Source organism: Hyperoodon ampullatus, assembly GCF_949752795.1.
Source record: "Hyperoodon ampullatus genome assembly, chromosome: 7".
In the NCBI taxonomy this organism is placed as follows: domain Eukaryota; kingdom Metazoa; phylum Chordata; class Mammalia; order Artiodactyla; family Ziphiidae; genus Hyperoodon; species Hyperoodon ampullatus.
The window spans coordinates 101,211,555-101,232,762 of NC_136920.1; positions in this window are offsets into that span (position 1 = coordinate 101,211,555).

Sequence of the window (21,208 nt, forward strand, 5' to 3'; positions counted from 1 at the left end):
TCAAGCACTTAAAACAGTGCCTAGAATGTAATGATGGCTTTATTAAGAAGAGCTGTTCAATATGAAATCATGAAAACTTTCCCATGTGCCAGGCCCTAGAGAAGGAATTAAGAATATAAACGTTTGCAAGAAGTTGGCCTTATCCTCATAAGGCTCACATCTATTTCAATGCCAGTGTGGTGAGGGTAAAGTCCCAATTTTTTTTTAATCTTTTTTTTTTACTGAAGTATAGTTAATTTATAATGTTGTGTTGGCTTCAGGTGTATAACACAGTGATTCAGTTTATATATATACATATATATATATATATATATAAAATAGCAATATATCATATATATTCATTTTTACTCTTTTCCATTATAAGTTACTACAAGATATTGAATGTAGTTCCTTTTGCTATACAGTAGGTCTTTGTTGTTTATCTATGCTATACATAGATACATATATATGTTAATCCCAAATTCCTAATTTATCTCCCAGCCCCCCACCCACCTTTCCCCTTTGGTAACCATAAGTTTGTTTTCTGTGTCTGTGAGTCTATTTCTGTTTTATAAATAAGCTCATTTATATCATTTTTTTAGATTCCACATGTAAGTGATATCATATGATATTTATCTTTCACTGTCTGACTTACTTCACTTAATATGATAATCTCTGGGTCCATCCATGAATGTCCCAACTCTTTGGTTGGTCATTCAAGATACCCCCAAATCCAGCTCCAGCCTGGCCTTGCCTACTTAAGGAGTAATTGTGAGAATTAAATAAGGTAATACATGTTGGAGTTCAGAATGATGGTCGGCATATAGTAAGTGCTCAATAAAGGTTCTATTACTACTAAAATAATTATTACTTCCCCACCACACACACACACCAGCTCCAAGCTGCTCTGTGTTCTGGTCCCTTGAATAAACCTCATGAACTCCCACATCTGGGTCCTTGTTCACACTGGTCTTGACCGCCTGGAATACTTCCCCCTTCCTCTCCACCAGTCTCATGTCTGTGTGACCTTGAGAGCAGGTCCAGTCATACTTGTTCCTGAAAACCCCCTGCCGACCCCAGGCCGTGGTCATCTGCTCTGCCTTGACCACATCCAAACTCCATGGTATTCATTGTTTCTTCCGCCTCATCTTTTAAGTGTTTGTATCTTGTTTTCTGAACCAGAGTGTAGCCCCTGTCCATCACGATATTTCTTATGCATCTTCTCAGATCCCAGCCTCACCTGTCTCGGGCCCTTTAACACTGTTCCACCTCCGTTGTCACCACAGTGACCAGCTCTGCATGGACTCCACCCAACCGCTGGCACCTGAGGCCACTGTGCCTCAGCAAAGGAGACACACAATGGGTGCATGACTGTGGGGTTCACTAGTCTTACCATGTTCCCCGTTGTCCGGAAGCAGCAGCCTGAAGGCATGGCAGAATGAACAAAGGTGCCAGCTCAGTGATGACACCCCAAAGGGTCAGGTCACTGTCATCTGGAAGGTAAACCAACATCCTATATGGTGCCGTGTCCCCAACAGCCATGATATAGACTCTGGGAACCAGTGGATGGAGGACTTACCCCCTCCCCATGCCTCTCTTCTCCACTTGCAGAATCTATGCTCTGTCTACACACTAGGCCCTGCCAGGTAAGAGTGCTGGTTGTCAGGGAGGAAACTCTCCTGTCAGTCAGGGTTCCACTGACCTCAAAGCTGAGGCTGTAACTTAGTCCCTTGGCACTCCTCATGCCAACAGGCAAAGGCAGGAGTTACTATACTCGTGAGATTAATAACTCTGATCCCAGAAAGAGCTAAGTTGTTGCTACACAATGGGTGCAGAGGGGATTACTTCTAGAACCCAGGGGATTCACTGGGACTTCTCTAAGTGCAGTAAAAACTATAAAGGGGCAACTGCAGCAACCATGGGCTAGCAAAAGCATGGCAACTAAGGGCAATTGAGTGATAAATTTGGTCTTTGTTACCCTGTGTGCCCACGGACCCGCAGCAGCGGTGGTACCAGAGAGCTTGATGGACTTGCAGAAGCCCAGGCACCTCCCCAGACCTCTGAGTCAGATGCTGCATTTTAGCACAACCTTTTTTTTTTTTTTTTTTTTTTTTTGCACAACCTTTTAATTCACATGCAACTTCAAGTAGAGAAGCCTAGGAGGCAACCCACTAGGCAAGCAACTTAGATCTTTCAGCTGAAGGTGAGAGAAATCTAGAATGAGTAATGGCAGGGGGTGGCGAGGTGAATGTTAATATCCTCAAACCAGTGGCGCCGGTGGGAACTGTAGATTCTTTCATTTATCCTCTTTTCAGAGAGAGTGGCTGGTTACAGCCTTCATGGAGAATTGGTGAGTGATTTAATTTGTATCTCCCCCTCAGGGAAAAAGTGAGGGTATCTTGTTCTCACAGAAATGGAGGCTCGTATTCTAGTGTGAGGGCTGGGAGAGCACTGGCAGAGCTGAGTGGTGCCGGCCTGAATTGCATCGACATCTCCCAGCCGCCCCCTCAGATCCTGTTGGCCTCACCTGTCTCGGGACCTTTGGCCACGTGCTCCATGCTAGCTATTGACTCTGTGTGGATTCACCAACCAGTGCCCAGCCACCTCTCCCAGACTCAGACAATCACTTTCCCATAGTGTGTGGTGTGACCTGGCCCTGGAAGGACCATGTCGTGCAAACTAGTTAATCCCTCAGGGCAAAGTTTGCTGAAAGGGAACAAGAGATGGAATGCACCCACTCTCCATGCCCTTCCTTCACTTTGACAAACCGTCCTGAGATTTAGCAGCTCAGATGGCCTCTCTGAAGATGGTGTCAGGAGACTGAGCAGTTATTGGTGCTTCGTATGAAGTGGGGACCCACCTGGAAATGTGCCCTTTGGGTTTCATCTTCCTCCTTCCCTGCCTGGCTCCTCTTCCTTCCTCACTCCCACGTCCTTGGTTTTTACCCTCCAATAACATGTTAGCAGACTTCTGCCTCAGGCTCTACTTTCTAGGGTTCCTAAGCTAGGATATCTTTAAGGGCAAAGACTATGTTTTATCCTTCCGTCTCTCTCACTTTGCACCTTGCCCAGTGGTTTACCCAGGGTGAGAACCAAATATTTAATGCCAGAAGAGACCTACTGAGAGAGGAGGGCAGGAAAGACTGGCAAAGATATGGGACATTCCCACTTTGTAGGGTTTGTAAGGAACTTCAACATCAGTAGTTCAGGGGTTCGGGGGACATGGGGGAGGATGCTAGGAAGCTGCTATGCTGCCTGGCTTTGGTTTAACACCATCTTGTAAGTAAATATCCAACATTCACCAACCCTGAAACCACATGTGCATTTGTTTTCCAAATATCATAGTCATGGCAATGGAGTAATGTTTTCTCAGACTGGGTCTAGTCACCTGGCAAGTATTTGGCACAGTTTGAGCCATGGCTTGTCAGCCAATGGTGATGGCAAAATTCTCATCAGGAACATGGTCTTCCCTTCTTTCAAGTTCCCAGGACTAACTGATGATAACTTTCAACTGAACTGCTTTCTTAGGTTCTATTTTAGAACATGCCAGACCAGCCCCAGACCTCTGGCCTCTGACTTCTTCATGCCAAGTCCTGATTCCACAGGGGCGACATAATGTCCATTGCCTTGTGGCCCTGGACTCCCAGCTGACCCAGTTGCATTCCAGGCACCAGCCAGCAGAGGTGCAGTGGCAGCTGTTGTTACTGAAGCCCTCCCCCTCCCAGCTTAAGAGGCACTAGAAGCAGGGCTGGCCAGTAGGAAACCCTCACGGAACGGCAGCCACTGTGACCCTGATTCTTGTTATCATGCTGCCCTTTAGTGGAAGGTTTCTGCCTGAAACTAAGGTTCATTTCATATACCAGTGGCCTCCAGGACAAAGTAGGATTATGTAACTAAGGCTCTTGACCTGAGGAAGAAATTTAAAAATACAGTAAAATAGCTAACATGTATTAGGGCTTGCTGGGTTTCAGACCCTGTGTTAAGTGCTTTTCACTTATTATTTCATTTAATCCTAATTTAAGGGCTGGATACCATTATTATCTCAAGTTTACAAATGAGGAAAATGTGGCTCAGAGAAGTTTAAAAACTTATCCAACCTACAGAGTGGAAGAAAATATTGGCAAATATGTATCTGATAATGAACATGTATCTAGAGCATATAAACTCATTACAGCTCAATAGTTTTTTAAAGGACAAGCAACTCAATTTAAAAATGGGCAAAGGATCTTTTTTCCAGAGAAGATATACAAATAGCCGAATAAGCACATGAAAAAGATGTTCAATGTCATTAGACATCAAAGAAATACAAAGTAAAACCCAGATGAGATGCCACTTCAAACTCACTAGGATGGCTATGATCAAAAAGACAAATAATAAGTGTATGCAAGTATGTGGAAAAAGTAGAACCTCCGACACTGCTGGTGGAAATGTGAAATGGTACAGCTGCTTTGGAAAACAGTCTGGCAATTCCACAATAAGGTAAACGCAGACTTACCATATGACCCAGCAGTCCCACTCTTAGGTATACACCCAAGGGAAATAAAAACATATGTCCACACAAAAACTCGTACACAAATGTTCATAGCAGCATTATGCATAATAGTCAAAAAGTAGAAACAATCCAAATGTCCATCAACTGATGAATGGATAAAAACTTGCCCCAAGTCACACAACCTCTTCTTCTGAGTAAATGAAAATTAGCCAGGACCCCTGATTATCTATCTCCACAAGTATGATAATAGAGAAATGAATAGAAGATGGTGGTGAGGAAAGAAGCTTAAGGCAGTAGATAAGAAGCTATCCCTGGAACATAAGGACATTCTCCCTATATTTCCATACAAATCGTAAAGGATCTAAGATGAGAATCCTAATGACAATGTCATCTCTGGGTGGAAATCAAAGCATCAGACACTGCAGCCACCCCCCAACAGTGCACCCTGAAATTCAGGATGAGGAAACACAGGATACTGGCCACAGATAGCTGAGGTGCATATAAAGGGAATGATTTCAGTGAGCCCAGACTCCTGCATCTTCTCATACATAGGAAAGCACTCAATTCCTTGAGATATCTGGTTTTCTTTAATTCACAGTAATCTTTTGATATTCTGACCACCTGGTTTTGTTGCAAAAAACTCTTATATATCCTGGCTATCCCTTGCCTCTTCGGAGCAGTCCCTCAGAGCTATCTGAGATGCTGTGTCCCAGGCTTAAGTCCTCAGTATGTTTACCAAATAAAACATAACTCTCAACTTTAAGGTTGTGCATTTTTTTCAAGTCAACAGTTTTGGCAACCACGAAAGGGACTAGAACCCTAAATCTTCCAATCTGAGCAGGAGAAAAGCAGGTTGTGTAGGAGAAGGAATAGCACACCTGAAAACATGTATCTTATGACCTACAGGGAAGTTGTGTGTACCTTTCAGGGAGTGTCTGGGTTTCCTGTCACCCCAGGGCCTGATCCACTGCAAATACTCAACAAGCACTTGATAAATCTAATTGAATTCTATCTCTGCTGGAGCCAAACAGTCTCTTGGAAACCCCATGCCCAGCACAACCCCAGTACCTAAGAGTGCTTTGCACCTAATGAACATTCAGTAAATATTTGTGAAAGAGATGGATGATTAAGTGAATAAGTACCTTTGAGCCTGGGAGACAGGCTATCGTATATTTGTGAGACATGTGAGTGAGGAAAATGAAGTACCAAGTTTAACTCCTAAGGGAAAAAATAAGGTAACTGACCATGCTTTGGCCCCAAAGTATTATCCTCCTCATCTGCCATCACCACCCCGAATGAAGCAGGACATTTGGCACTGGGTTTCAAAGAATTTCCCAATTTATGATTGGTAATTTGGTAAATGACAACATAGAAATTTCTAGCTAGACGGTACCTTAGAATTTGGTAAATGACAACATAGAAATTTCTAGCTAGAAGGTACGTTAGAGATCCTTGAGCTATTGAAGAAAAAGAAGGCTGAAAGAAGAGCTGTCATTCTGTGGGAGTGTGACAAGTGCCTGTGTAATTTCTGAGGATAAGCTGAGCCCGGGCAGGGAGTTCATGCGTCAACAGCAGTGCCTATAATATCAAAGTTTAGGAGGTTGACACCGTGTCTGTCACACATTATTTGAACTGATTACTGGTTCTGGATAATTCACTCCCCCCAAAAAGTGTGGCTGGAAGGCATTACAAAGGAAAAAAGAAAACTTCCCGAAATGGCCCGATGCAGAATGTGCACATTTCACAGCCGTGAGCTGTGATGAAGGGTCCGCAGGGACCACAGGGGCAGACCCTTCCCCGCAACTCCCAAGAGAAACATTCCCAGGCCAGAACTTCAGAAACCTATTCGCCTACTGCAAGCGCCAGGATGATAAGGGCAAAACTGTTCCCCAAGGAGAACCATGTCCTTGGGCAGGGCAGTGGGGCGAATTAATTTCTAATAACGAGGATGTAAGCTACAGTGTGTCACGAAAACAGGCGTATTCCTGAAGAGTAAATATGTCAACCAATTCAAGAGGCATGCTAAATCTCTTTTGTTTGTGAAGTTCAGGTTTTCTGGCCCTATAAAATGTGACACATGCCTTCGATGTGTGCAGCAGAACCTGTGAGACTGCAGAACGCCGCATTAAACTCGGAGGTCCTGGCCTAATGAGACTAAGTCCATTTTGCAGTAATGATTTGTTGGTAATAGCCCATCATGGAACAGATGTCTCATCCGTCATTGCACCGAGACTCCGACCCTCCAGATACTCGGAGAGCATGTGGAGGCGGCTCAGCCTGCGGGGGGATCCTCATCTCTGGACTCCTGAGTGGAGCCAGACCCATGAGAAGAATCAGTGGGTGCCTACACAGTGTGAGTGGAGGCCCCCCAAATCCTCCCTAACTCAAATTTTGTCCCCGCCCACCTGCCACAGGGCTTAAAATATCCTCCTTTGAATTGTCTATGAAAATGTAAATATGTCACCTGGAAGAAGTAACACATTAGATTAGCATCGTTATCACTCCTTTTCACATTGGGGAGAGCTGGGCCCTGAGGGGATGGAGGAGGACGGGGAGTCATCACTGAAGGGTGATGTAGCAGACACCTGAGCAGGAATCAGGACCAGGGTCAGGGCCAGGCTGGGCCGGCAGAGCACGCCAGCCCTGAGGGCCCAGTTGAGCAGCTACGCCTTGCTCAACCCCCCCACTAATACTGTGGGTGTTTTATGTATACGTTTCCCCAATTACGCGAGCAACTCGAAGAAGGGACTAGAACTTATTTAACTTTGCAAAGTCCCAGAACCTGGCACATACACATTTAGAAAATCCCAAGTATCTCTCCAATAAATATTTGTTGAAAAGTGAATTTTATCCTCACAAGGCCCTAAAGAAATCAGAGGAGGTATTATGAGCATTATTTATTTATTTATTTATTTATTTATTTATTTATTTATAAATTTTATTTTTTTTGCAATACATGGGCCTCTCACTGTTGCGGCCCCTCCCGTTGCGAAGCACAGGCTCCGGACACGCAGGCTCAGCGGCCATGGCTCACAGGCACAGCCGCTCCACGGCATGTGGGATCTTCCCGGACCTGGGCACAAACCCGTGTCCCCTGCATCGGCAGGCGGACTCTCAACCACTGCGCCACCAGGGAAGCCCCGAGCATTTTTTAAATAAGGAAACTGAGTCTCATGGAGGCCCAAGCACATAGGATTGATGAGGAACAAGCTCTGGATACACAAAGAGGCAGACAAAGAATACACACTTCGTCAAAGAAGAGGACACGTGGGAGATAAGAGGGGAATACTTTAGGGTCTAAGTTTGGGTGACTTTGAACACCGACCTGAGAGTTTTGAGTGTTATTCTGGGAAGCCTGGAAAGTTTGTTTAGGGATTGGGAATGCAGGAACCAGAAGAAGGCAGTGAACTATGCCAAGTGATATTTTAGAAAGATCATTGGCCTGGAGGAAAATAGGAGGGGTTGGAGAATCAGGAAACTGAAGACTCAGTGAAGGGATTCTTTGTGTGAGTCAGATCCAGGAGAGCAGCAGTGAAAATAAAGAGGAGGCCACACATCTGAGAGACGGAAGCACAGCAGCCTTAGTGACTGATGAATGAGGCGTGGGTGAGGGACAAGGGGACGGAGGGACATGGACTGGATTTCAAACCCACTTAACTGGATCGACAGCCATGGGAAATCAGGATGAGAAGTGTGCTTTTGACCAAGGATGGTCAATTCTGCTGTAAACATGTTGAAGAAGGTGACCAAGGCACACCCAAGTAAAGATGCCCAGGGGGCATTTGGTGTCAAAAATCTCCAAGAGATTTAGCTAGATGAGAAGCTAAATGAGATTAGATGAGATCTCTGAGAAAGTAGAAAATCCCAAGTAGAAAGTAGAATAGGAGTCAAAGTCAGAACCTAGATGAGAAGCTAAATGAGATTAGATGAGATCTCTGGGAACGTAGAAAATCCCAAGTAGAAAGAGTAGATCTCTGAGAAAGCAGAAAATCCCAAGTAGAAAGTAGAATAGGAGTCAAAGTCAGAACCTCCCCAAGTGGAGACAGAGCTGGACAATGCACTGACAACTGAAGCCAAACGAGAGTGTTCCACAAAGGTGGGGGTGACAGTGCTGCAGAAAGGCAAGGGGAATGAGGGGAAGTGCTATTGGCTTTCAGGAAGAGGCTACCTCTGGTTCTCTTCAAGAGGGCTTTTCAGCAGTGGAAAGGGCAGGACATTGAAATGCTTAGGGGGCAGTGAGGCGAGAGAGCCCGGAGGAGGGGGGAGAGAAGTCTATCCTCTGTGGCAGGGACAGCAGAGCCAAGGCTTGTTTATCTGTCTCTTTCAGTTTAGGGAGACGTATGTTTTATGTGAAGAGGAAGGAGCCAGTGCAGAGACTGAAATATGAAAGAGAGTGGGAGATGCTGGGGTAGGCAAGACGGGGAAGCAGCAGGAAGGGGGAGGGGTGGGAGAGGCGGGTGGTAGAGAGGAGGGGGGGTGTCTAGCCTGAAGGGAGGGCAAGGAGCAAGCGGGGAGGCAAGTCCAAGAGATCATTTTACTGGAAAAAACAGAAAAATAAGTTCCCAGGGTTCAGTCTGACAAAAAAGAAAGTAGACTCCCCAGGGAATGGGAGGGGCTCCCAGATGGCAAAGGATTGGGTTCCTATGTTGCCAAGATTCACCCAAAGTAGAAGAGGAGCAAAATCATTTCTAAAGTTAGAATCTCGTCTATATATGGCTGACAGTCCAAATAATGAAGTCGGCACCATGAACACCAGTGCAAGGGAGGTCCTGGGACATCACCTGATCCAGCCCTCTCACTTCACCAACCAAGAAAACAAGGCACAGACAGGTGGTGTAAATTAACTGAGATCACAGAGCTAGTCAAGAGCTAAATCTAGGACTCCTAGCTCCTGGTCAAGTGTAATTTCTGCCAAAGAGCAACTCTGTGTGCTGGATTTCCTGGGATAATTCTGATCATACATCATTTATTTTTTCTAATAATGGTAATTATATTAAATATATAACAACATATGATTTCATTTGGGTAACTTCAAACGGCTTTTCACATTAAAATTTTGAAAAAAGCAATAAATCAGGAAAAGCAAGTCTTCTGTCAGCTGATGTTTCTCAATTTTTGTTTCTGCAAAAATAACCACCTGAATTACACGGCAGAGTTATTACAAGCATGGTTCTGGAGTCAGAGGGGCCCTGCTGGGACTCCAGGTAAGCCTACCAATTACTACTTGGGTGACATTGAATAAGACGATTGATCTCCCCTGGGAAAGGGGCCTCAGCCCTCCCACGGTGGCAACGAAGGCAGCCAGCAGCAATCAACCACGCTGTCATCATCGGCCCTCGCATGGGAGAGAAGCGGGGGATGAAACCCACAGCGGGAGCAGGCAAAGCTGTGGCTAATAATGTTTTCCATCCAGAATAATCCCTGTGTTTCAGCCAGAGATGATCTGGAGGCTTTTTGAGAAACCGACCTGAAGAGAAAATGTAATTACTTTTTCCTGCACTTGAATTTCAAGGCAGTGTCCTTTCAAAATAAAAAAAAAGGCACTTGAGGGGTGGACAGGAGGCAGCAGGGAGAGAAGTGAAGGATGGAGAAGGATCATTCATGCTGAAGCCTGTGACATTTCACCACAGTGACTCCTTTTGGGAGCAGTTGGTACAAATGTCATTCAGCTGAGACAGGAGGAAGCAAGAGAGGGCAGTAGGCTCTGCAGGAAAGAACATGATCCACTCCTCTCTACTCACCAACCACTCCTCTCCCCCCAAATCCTGCCTCTCTGGAGAAGGAGTCAGGACCAGGCACTGAGCTGAGGTCACTGGCCTTGCGTTGGCTGCAGGCATCTTGTAGCTTTCGCTGCAATCACAATGAAGCACGTGTCCAACCACAGGAGAGCTACCCCCACGGCAGAGCCCTGGGGCTCTCTGTGCAGAGAAAGCAAAGCTCTGAAGCCCACTTCTCCTGCGTGGACCAGTGGACCAGAAGAGATGGCACCATGTAGCTGCTTTCAGCAGAGCATCCCAGGAGAAATGCGGCCATTGATGACTAAAGAGTGGGTGTGAATGTCTACAACAGGCAACCCTGGGGCTCCTCGAATTGATAATCTGGGGGCATGAAAGAAGGAAGGAGAAGAAGAGAGGGTTAAACCGACCCAGGGCTGAATCAGCCTTGCCACTTACTATGTGACCTTAGCAAATTATTTAACTTCTGTGTCTCAGTTTCCTCATCTGAAAAAAGGGATAATACAGATCACAGGGATGTTAGGAAGATGAGATACGTGTGTCACAAGTGCCTAGGTAAGCAGGTGCTCAACAGACAGTCTTACATACATATATGGATTATTAAGGAAGTATCATATTCATGCCCACTGACAAAAAGCACAGGTCCCTGGCCAAGGTCTCAAAGTCATCATGCAGGAGGATAGACATTCATAAAACTCAAAAAGGCATGATGAGACTGTTCTTTCAGGCTACTGATGTTTCCAAACAGTTGCTGCCTATCTCTAGAGATTGATGAGACCTTCAGAACTAATGGATCTTTCTGGAGCCTGAGATACTTGACCTACTGGCAAAACCACTTCTTAAAAATTTCTTTTTGGTTTTTTCAAAATTTATTTGCAATATATGATTTATGCCTCCATATACTTGCCAAAACCACTTGCTGCAACTCTGTACCGATGTGAAATCTACTTGGTACCATAATATCTGGTGCATGGTAAGTGAACACTTACTACTGAGTGGGTTCTTGATGCCTTTGTTAGGGCTGGTCTGAATGTGCAGTCCAAATGCTGATCTGGAAGGGTCCCACCATTCTAGAAATCGGTCGTGTCCAGTGCAAACCAAGGCCTTGTAACTAACATATAGGGCTGGTTCCTATTAGGACTCTAGCTAATAAATTCAAAGAAATACCTTTGGAAAAGATTGAGCTTAGAGCAAGTTTTCATCAAACATCAAGAAAAAAACTCACGAGCAAGGGAAAGTCAGATGGAGAAAGAACTCAGTGAACAAGCTGGAAATTAGTGTTTCTTCCTTCTGGCGAGTACGGATGATTCACATAGTTCTGGTTTAGGAGTAGAGAAGAAAACTTGCTCACAAACTAAGGATTTCTCTTTGATTTTCAGAAAGCAGTCATTTATTGAATCTCACCTCTCAGAGGCTCCCCACTCAGGTGAAATGATAGATAACACATAGGCTGTGACTCCCAGCTGAGTAGGATTCAAATCCCAGCCCTAAGACTTTCTGTGTACACTTAAATAAGTTGCTTAGCCTTCCTGGACCAAAGGTCTCTCATCTGTGAATGGAAATAATAAATGGCCAGAAGCTTCAAAGCTATGCTCACAATCCAAAAAGATTTAAACTATAACAGGAAAATTTAGGGTGGATTGAAAGATACTTCTTACTCAAGGCTCCAATAATTGGGCTTTGTTTGATATTTGAGTTTTGTTGGTTTGTTTTTTTTTCGTTATCTGTTCTTGTTTTAAATAGGGAGCTCTATTTTTTTAAGGAAGATCTTTTAGTTTCAGCTAAATATATCTTTGGGAAGTAAACTCTTGGAACCTTAAGACAATAACCAAGGTCTCCAAATTGAAACTAAAATACCTAAAAGGGAATAAGTTGGCGATTGAGGGCTGACTTGCAAGCTTGATTACACAAAGTTCAATAAGATAAGTAGCCTTCTAACAACTGAAGTTCCCCAACAATAGAATGCATTCTCTCCTTATAAAGTTAATCTCTTGTGTCTCCTCTAGGCATCTTCAGGGATGCTGTAGAGGAGGATTCCCAGATTTCAAGGCAGGTTGGCTAAAGGGTTCTTGTCAACATTTTTGTTCACTTTTAATACTTAGAGAAGCACATCCGTGAGTAGCCAAGGAGTCACCCACTGCACACAGAGAGCTGGGAAGAAGGAACCCAGTTTACTATGCTTTCCTGCAAATTAGGGGCTGTGACAACTCAGGCACTGAAACATACAGACACAGAATCTGTGCTTAATTAACACCTTGAGAAAGCAAATGCTAATAATTGATGGAAGCATGAGAATGAGGCATTGGGAAAATACCCAGCAGAGTTCTGCCTGCCAGTTCTCCCTTTGAGGCAGTGATTAGCATTTCACAGCTCCCCAAAGAAACTTCTACAGAAAGTCTTGTCTCCCAGTAGGTGCTGCCCTTGACCCATGAGGAGGGAAACAGAGGAGGATGTAGTTCTTTGTTGCTCTAATTATCGACAGGTGCTAGCCCTGAGCCTCTCTGGGTTGTGAAGAATGAACATATCACAGCAGGCATGCTTCCCTGACCCGTTTACCAAGGAAGAAGTGAAGCTGTGAGTTCTGAGTGGGTCCAGACCAGAGCAGCAAGGGACAAGCAGTCCTGCCGTTGCGGGCCTTTGAACCACCAGACACAACCTTGCTCAAAGCATCTGTGGCAAATCAGGAGGCTTTCCGGGGACTCTGGAAGCCCCATAGGAGAATCACAACACAGACCTCCAGGGCGCAGGAGCAAAGACATGCCCTCCTCGCTAACATCTCTGCTCCTTCTGAGAAGCCATTCCTGGATCATGATTGGGCCTCAGCAGAGACTAAACACCCAAACAGGAGATATCATGCGACCATGGGACCTGAGTTGCCCATCATGAACTGCTTGCTATCTGATCCTCCAAATCAATAACCAGCATCCTGTCACCAAAAGGAAGAAGCATATGCAAGAAGCTAGAATCAGAGTGAAACTGCTCAGCCGGAGCTGGAGCCACAGATAAGAAGGGGCTGTAGCTGGAGACACCAGTGAAGGTTACAAGTAACCCCTCAAGGCCAGGATCCCCCGGCAATATACAGTCCTTTTCTGGCTGGTCAGTTATCTAAGGACCAACACTCCTCAGATTAAAAAGTAGAGCAGGGCTTCTCAGTTGGGGGTGATTTTTCCCCTAAAGTCTGAAGACATTTCTGAGTGTCATAACTAGGGGGCGCTATAGGCATCTGGTGGGTAGAGGCCAGGGATGCTCTTAAAAAGCCTACAGCACCTCCTGCAGCTTAGCAAAGAATTATCTGACCCAAAATGTCAAGAGTGGCAATGCTAGGAAACTTTGTTGTAGGGGAAAGGAAAGAAGAAGAGAAAATAAAGGAAACAAAAAATATGCACAAACTTCCTCGTTTCCATAATTCGTGACAAGGTATTTATTACTACCCATCCCATATTTCTTCTGTGTGCATGTTAATAGTTCTGGGCATAGAGATCGTGCTTCCCCCAGAGCCTCAAAAGAGTTTTATAGCCAGAAAGAGTTTGACCCCCTGCTTAAGTATTTACTCATGTCTCCCTACTCTTGCCCCAGACCCCAATTCAGGGGACAACAGGCCTAGGATGCTCACAGGAATGCTTCTTCTCCTTCCCACCAATCTTATCTAGAGATTCCAGAAAGGCATATTTTTGGCTCAAGGTCATTTTAATCTATGCAAAAAAAAAAAGGATATTTTTACATTTGCACCATATTCCTACTCCACATCTATGAAATCAGGATTAGAATATCTTCTTTCATTCACTGAACCAATAAATATTTACTGAGTACCTACTATGTGTCAGATGCTGTGTTAGTGGATGTTACAGTGGTAAATAGACCGCCTCTCTGCCCATCTTCACAGGACTCAGGGATTATGGATCTCTGCTCACCATTATCATTTCCATCATAGACTTACTGAAGTAGTCCAGAAGGACTCACATCTCATCTAGTTCTTTCCCCAAGAATCTGTCGTTCCCTCAGGTCATCTCCTGCCCTGGGCCTAACCTCCCCAGAACCTATTGGTTGAAAGAAGCATCGTGAACCATCCCATTGTCTTGAGAGGCTTCCTTCCACAACTTTTCCACCATCTCTCCTGGGTTATGAGTTGTCCTCCTATTCTCTGCTTAGCCTGGGACTCTGAAGGATGTACTGGGAAAAGGCCAAATGCACACACTTAAAATGGAAACAAAAGTGGCAATGTCCTTCAAGAGGCCAGAACACCCTCGCTCTAACTTGGAGAGGTCCTAACCTAATATTCCTCTATTGCCACCACAGGTGAACAACTTTTCTTTTGAGGGGTCTTGGATTGTTCCCAGTGCAAACTCCCAGCTCTAGCCAAAGCTGAGTGCACTTCTGGCCTTCAGTTTGTTTGGAATATCTGGTGACTCAGAGAGGCAAACTGACAGAAGCCCTTCTCTACAAGGGTCCGAGGAGCCCCCTGGGAAAGAATAGCAGGGGAATAGGGAAGAGCTGCTCCGGAAGTCCAGCTTGAGAGGAAGACATCTACGAGGGTGTCTTACACTTGCTCATTGGTTCAACTTCCATTGCCTTGCCTTCTGATTCCTGGGGTAGGACCACCTGTGATGGTTCTCACCCACTAGGGTTCTTAGCATCCATAGTTTTTAACTAGTGGTTAATGTCATGACGTGGCATCCTGCTTTTCACTTTACCTCAGAACACTTGACACTATCCCTTTGTGGTTAGAGTGTACTCAGAATTTTGGAGTTTGCCACTTTTCTTGTGTTCATTTATTTATTATTTATTTGGGAAATATTTATTGAGCATCTACTCTATGCTAGGCAGTTGGGCCACTTGGAGTTTACATTCACAGAGAAAGCAGTGACAGAAAATAAACAAATGAACCGAGGTACAAAAACATCAAAGCAGGGTGAGGGATAGAGAGTGATGGGGACAGGGCGCAGGGCTACACAGATGCCAGGGAAGGCTGTCTGAGAAAGGAAGAGACAGAGAGACCTGAATGAAGTGAGAGATGAGCCATGTAAAATCTGGGGAGAAAACATTTCAAGCAGAGGGAAGAGCAAGTTCAAAGGTCCTGTGGTGGGAACACACTTGCCTGTTGAAGGACCAGAGTAGCTGGAGCAAAGTTAGCCCAGGGGCCTGTTATGAAATCAGGTCAGAGATGTACACAGGATGCAAATCGCATCAGGTCACATGAGCCACAGTAGAGTTTGGCTCTTGCTTTGAATATGATGGGAAACAGGAATTTGAGCAAGGAAGTGACATGACCTGACTTTCATTTTAAAAAAGAATCACTCTGGCTGCTATGAGGAAAATCACTTAGAGGGAATCAAGAGTGTGGGCAGGGAGACCATTTAGGAGGCAATGGCAGACAGGCAAGAGAGATGACAACAACTTGGGCTGACGGAAATGATACCTAGTCAGATTTGGGACATATTTCAAGTGAGCCCTGATGCTTAGACAGAATAAGAAAGAGCAGCATCAAGTATGAGTGCTAGGAGAGGGCCTGAGCAGCCAGGCGGCACATCATTACCATGCGAAACCTGTGGAGGAGCAGGTGTGAGGGGATGTGCTAGGATTCAGAATCAAGGGTTTGGTTCTTTTAGAAAGACATCCAGTGGAGACAGACATCTAGAATCGTGGTGAGAGGCAGGTGTGCAGAGATGAACTGGGCAGTCATCAGCCTAGACACGATGTTTAAAGCTGTGGACTAAATGAGACCCTCTAATGAGGGTCAGTAGATAGAAAGGTCCAAAGATTGAGTTGGGTTAGAGGTCAAGAGGCAGATGAGATAGAAAAGGAGCTGCCCATGAAATGGGAGAAAAACTGGGTGTGGGGTCTCAGAAGCAAGATTCGATAAAGAAAAAAAGTAATTCAAGAGGGAGAGACACAGAGGGCTTTAATTGTATCAGTAATGTTTAGATCATATATAGGAGGACAGCATTCTGTCCTTTTTGTAACTTTCATAGGAATAAAACATTTTATTTAAATATACAGAACATATACACAGTACTATATATAAAATAGATAAACAACAAGGACCTACTGTACAGCACAGGGAACTATATTCAGTAGCTTATAATAACCTATAATGGAAAAGAATCTGAAAAAGAATATATATATGTATATATACACATATATATGTATATATACACATACATATGTGTATATATACATATATATATACACATATGTGTATATATACACATATGTGTGTGTGTATATATATATATATATATATATATATATATATATATATATAAAACTGAATCACTTTGCTGTAAACCTGAAGCTAAACACAACATTGTAAATTAACTATACATCGATTTAAAATGGTAATAAATAAATAAATACATATCTAGACAAAATGTGATCAACTGAATCAAATGCTGCTGAGAGATCAAGTAAGACAAGGAAGGGAGTTAACCCACTGTATTTGGCAAATGGACATCACTGGTGAACAGGACAAGAACAGCTCCAAAGGAGGACTGAGAACAAGAGCCTCTTTGGAGCGTGCTGAAAAAAGAATGGAGGCTGAGGAAGTAGCCACAAACTGAACATGAACAATTTGAGGAATTCTGCCATAAAGGGAGCAGAGAATTGGAGCAGCAACCAGGCAGAGACTTAGGATCTAGGACATTTGGGAGTTTGCTTGTTTGTTTTAGGTTGTTCTTGGATTGAGTGAGAATTATAGCATATCTGTAGGCCAGGAGAAAAGAACTAATCAATCATCCAGGAGAGGGAATTCCCTGGTGGCACAGTGGTTAAGAATCCACCTGCCAATGCAGAGGACACAGGTTCGATCCCTGGTCTGGGAAGATCCCACATGCCACAGAGCAACTAAGCCCGCATGCCACAACTACTGAGCCCGCAAGCTGCAACTACTGAAGCATGTGTGCCTAGAGCCCATGCTCCACAACAAGAGAAGCCACTGCAATGAGAAGCCCGTGCACTGCAACAAGGAGTAGCCCTTGCTCACCACAACTAGACAAAGCCCATGCCCAGCAATGAAGACCCAATGCACCCCAAAATAAATAAGTAAATATATAAAGATAAAAATAAAAATTTAAAAAATCTTTAGTTTGGGAGGGAGGGAGACCCAAGAGGGAAGAGGTATGGGGATATATGTATATGTATAGGTGATTCACTTTGTTATAAAGCAGAAACTAACACACCAATGTAAAGCAATTATACTCCAATAAAGATGTTTAAAAAAAAATCATCCAGGAAAGGAAGGGTAAATGAGAACACAGCATCCTTGGGTGGACAAGAGAGAATGAGGTCTAGGCTACAGGTGGAGGTGTCAGCCTTCCATAGAGCAGGGACTGCTCATCCCTGGTACAGGAGGGAGGCAGAGTGCAAGGCTCCATGCAGGGCTGAGTACAGGGCTCTCAGAAGCAAGTGGGTTCATGGATTTGGGCCTGGAAGGATGCAGTTCTGTTCTGATCTCTCCTACAATTTTCTTGGGAAAATGCACGGTGAGGTTATCAGCTGACAAGACGGGGAAGGGCTTTGGACGTTAAGGAGAGAGCGAGCAAGAGGCAGAAAGGATCTTACAGCCTGAAGAGTAAACTAAGACCATGTAGTAGGAGCGCCAGAGGAGCTGAGGATCCACTTGAGCTTAGTGGTATCAATTTCATGTGTGCTGTTTTCTCAGCCCCTCTTCACTGCACACAGGCAGGGAAGACAGAGCTGGCTTGCACTGAAGGAACATTGATGTAAAGAGGAGGGTGAGGCAGAAGGCACAGCCAAGGCCTCGGGGTTGAGCACAGGTCCTCCACCCCTCTGCCCTCACAGCGAGTCCCCCTCAGGACTTTTTAAATTTCCTGTCTAACAACCTCAGTGGAGGACCATCCCAATCTGTCAGGGATGTTCTTATCACATTGAACTTCAAAATAGAAGGGGTTGGGGTCTAGGTCTCCTTTCCCAGGAAGCTCCTCGGCCCTTTATACACCCACAGCTTTCCCAGGGACCAGCTCTGCCCACCAAGAAGTATAAGAAATGGTGAAACTTGCCAAGTCACAAAAGCTGGGTTATCCCCCAGACCCCGAGCAAACAGGGACCCTGAGTAATCAAGAGCTGCTCTATGGCATCTTCTACTCACCCACCCTGGGTGATACATTGGGCTGGGCTGGGGACCCTGCATTAGCATGTAGAAGCATGAGCTCATGAAAAGCAAATGGCCCATTTGTTCCCCCAGCTGGTAGAGCTCACAGAAACCTGGGTTGCACTCTTCATTTCAACAGCATCCAACAAAAAACCCCAGCTACTCTGCAATTTAATAAAAATGACTTAGGCCTTGGCTTAAAGATATTGCTACTCCTGTGCAGAAAAAAGTCAGAAGAACTGGTGCAAAGACAGATAAGGCTTAGTTTTGGCAGAGGGGGTTAAACTGATGTGCAGATTAGGGGAGAGCCACATAAAGCATTTTTTGCACGTGTGTGATTGATAGGCTGCTCCCTAAAAAAGCAACTGCATGAAAGTTGGCTCTGGTGTCCCTGCTCTTTGCTCTGCATCCACTTCATCCCGGAGCCTGACGGCCAGTGCTCTCAGGCTGTCCCCCCTGTGGGGACCACACTTACCCTGCCAGCCCCCTCTGTTCCCCTCTCCGGCCCTAATCAAAACCCATCTCCCCTTCTTCCGAGCACTCCTAAGAGGCTAGTTCTAACCGGGATAAATTAATTCAAGCTAATGCAAATTATGGCTTAATATGTTGCCCTTCCCAGGCAACATTTATATTTTTAAAAGTAGCATTGGTTCCTTAAATCTAAGGGAATGGGTACTGTAGGAATGTCAAGCATTGTGGCAGGCAGGTAAGGGGAGACTGTAGAAAACAGTACAATTTTCGAGGCCCCTCTGGGGTCAGACGTAGAAGGTCCCATCTGCTCCTTCTGTTCATCAAGCACCTCATGGGCCAAGAGGTACCAACGTCAGATCTTTCTCTAAAACCAGGATATTTCCGTCTTAAGAAAATATGCTTATAATGCATTTGGCTATTGCCTGTATTACTCTAATATATGCAGATGGGATTCTTTTGTGCAATCAAAATAAATCTATGATAATTGTTTGCTTAATTTCCTCTTCTGCACCAGGTAATGTGAGTTCCCTGAGGACAGATGAAGAGAGAAGAGGAGGCACCTGCCCGTCGCTGTCACGGGAGAAATCCACCCTGCACTGGCAGCCCTGCCCAGGCCACTACAGGACCTTCTGTGCTGCACTGGGTACCAGGTAGGAGGGTATCAGATGAGGCCTGCTCCAGCTGCCTCTGTGCTCCTGGGAGAAGCAGAGGGGAGACCCAGGCTCCCAGAGGACCCAGCTACAGAAAGAAGTTCTGGCCTGTGCCATGTAACTCTCATCTCACCAGAAATCTCTGTGGACATAAGTGAGTCTGTGCATCAGGGAACCAATCTTGTTAATGTCAAGGTTTATCATGAGAAACCCTAAGCCTGGTATAGAGATGGTAGCTAAGGTACAAACAACAGCTTCCCCTAATTTCTCTCTGCTTTCCTTGGTCTGTGCATGAAACAAAATCCAGCCCTCTGCTTTTCCAGGCACTCAGTACCTGCCTCCTACCCCAGAATGGAGAGAGGTTGTCCCCTGCTGCTCCAGAGGAAGCAGATACAGGGACAAAGGCCCAATTACTGCCCAAGGAGCCCTGGATAGCCTGACGACCCAGACTGAGTAGCAGGCAGGGAGGGGGCTGCTCATGTAATGACAGTATCCACCAAGACTCACAGGGACCTCGGTGGCCTCCATAAACCCTCACCCATTCATCCACCCATTCATGCAGTCACTGGTTATTTTTCAGATAGAGGAACCAGCAGACAGCCCAGCCCCAGAAGACAACTGATGACTCCCTGAAGAGATGGGACACATCAGTCCTCCAGTGGATGCATCCCCTCCTCACCTGTGAGCTGGGGCACAGTGTCGCTGTGGGGAATGTGTTTGTCTTTGGGGTTAAGGCAGAGCCCAGCCCTATGAGGACAAAGCAGATAGCTGCTACCTGGTTCCCACTCAGTGGTAGGGAGCCAGAGGCCCATCACTGCCCCCACCCCCAGGCCAGTTGCCTTGTTCCTTCTACAAATACAGTGCTCTCCTGAGTTAATCTTCCACTAAATGTCTTCATTCTTCTGGGACTTCAATTACAGCCCGCTCTGCCCTCAGGCAGAGACCCTAGAAGTGGGATCTGCCCTCAGGCAGTGGGATCACCAAACTTTACAAAGAAGAGGTAATTCAGGGCTGAATGTTACCCTCATCATTGCCACACATGTCTTTCCTGCAAGTCCATGTGGAGCAGGGACCAGGAATTGAAGCTCCAAACTTCCAACTCAAGCCTCCTTACCCAGCACTGTGTTATCTTAACATGGTAGGTTTTTGGTTTTGGTTTTGGTTTTGGTTTGTTTGCTTGTTTTACCTCAATTGCAGAAAGAGCTGAGTAAATCATGTTCCTCTTTTTATGATAAATCATCCTCACTTCCTGTTAGATTTAAAGAAAGAGAGAAAGGGAGTAAGGAAATAAGGAAGAAGGATTTCTCATTTAAACTATTGTCTGGTTGGAAGTCCTAACCTAGACCTTCCTTCATTTGTCCCTAAATATAAAATCAAAAGGTGGCAGGATACAAAATTAATATACAAAAGTCAATTGTTTTCCTATATACCAGCATATGAACAGGTGGAATCTGAAATTCAAAGCACAATATCATGTACATTGACACCCTACAAAAATTAAATACTTAGGTATAGCTCTAACTAAATATGTACAAGAACTATATTAGGAAAACACTAAAATTCTGATGAAAAAAATCAAAGGAGGACTAAATAAATGGAGACATATTCCATGTTCATGGATAGGAAGACTCAACTCAATATTGTCAAGATGTCATTTCTTCCTAACTTGATCTATAGATTCAATGCAATCCCGACCAAAATCCCAGCAAGTTATTTTGATTCTAAAGTTTATATGGAGAGAAAAATGACCCAGAATAGCCAACACAATATTAGGG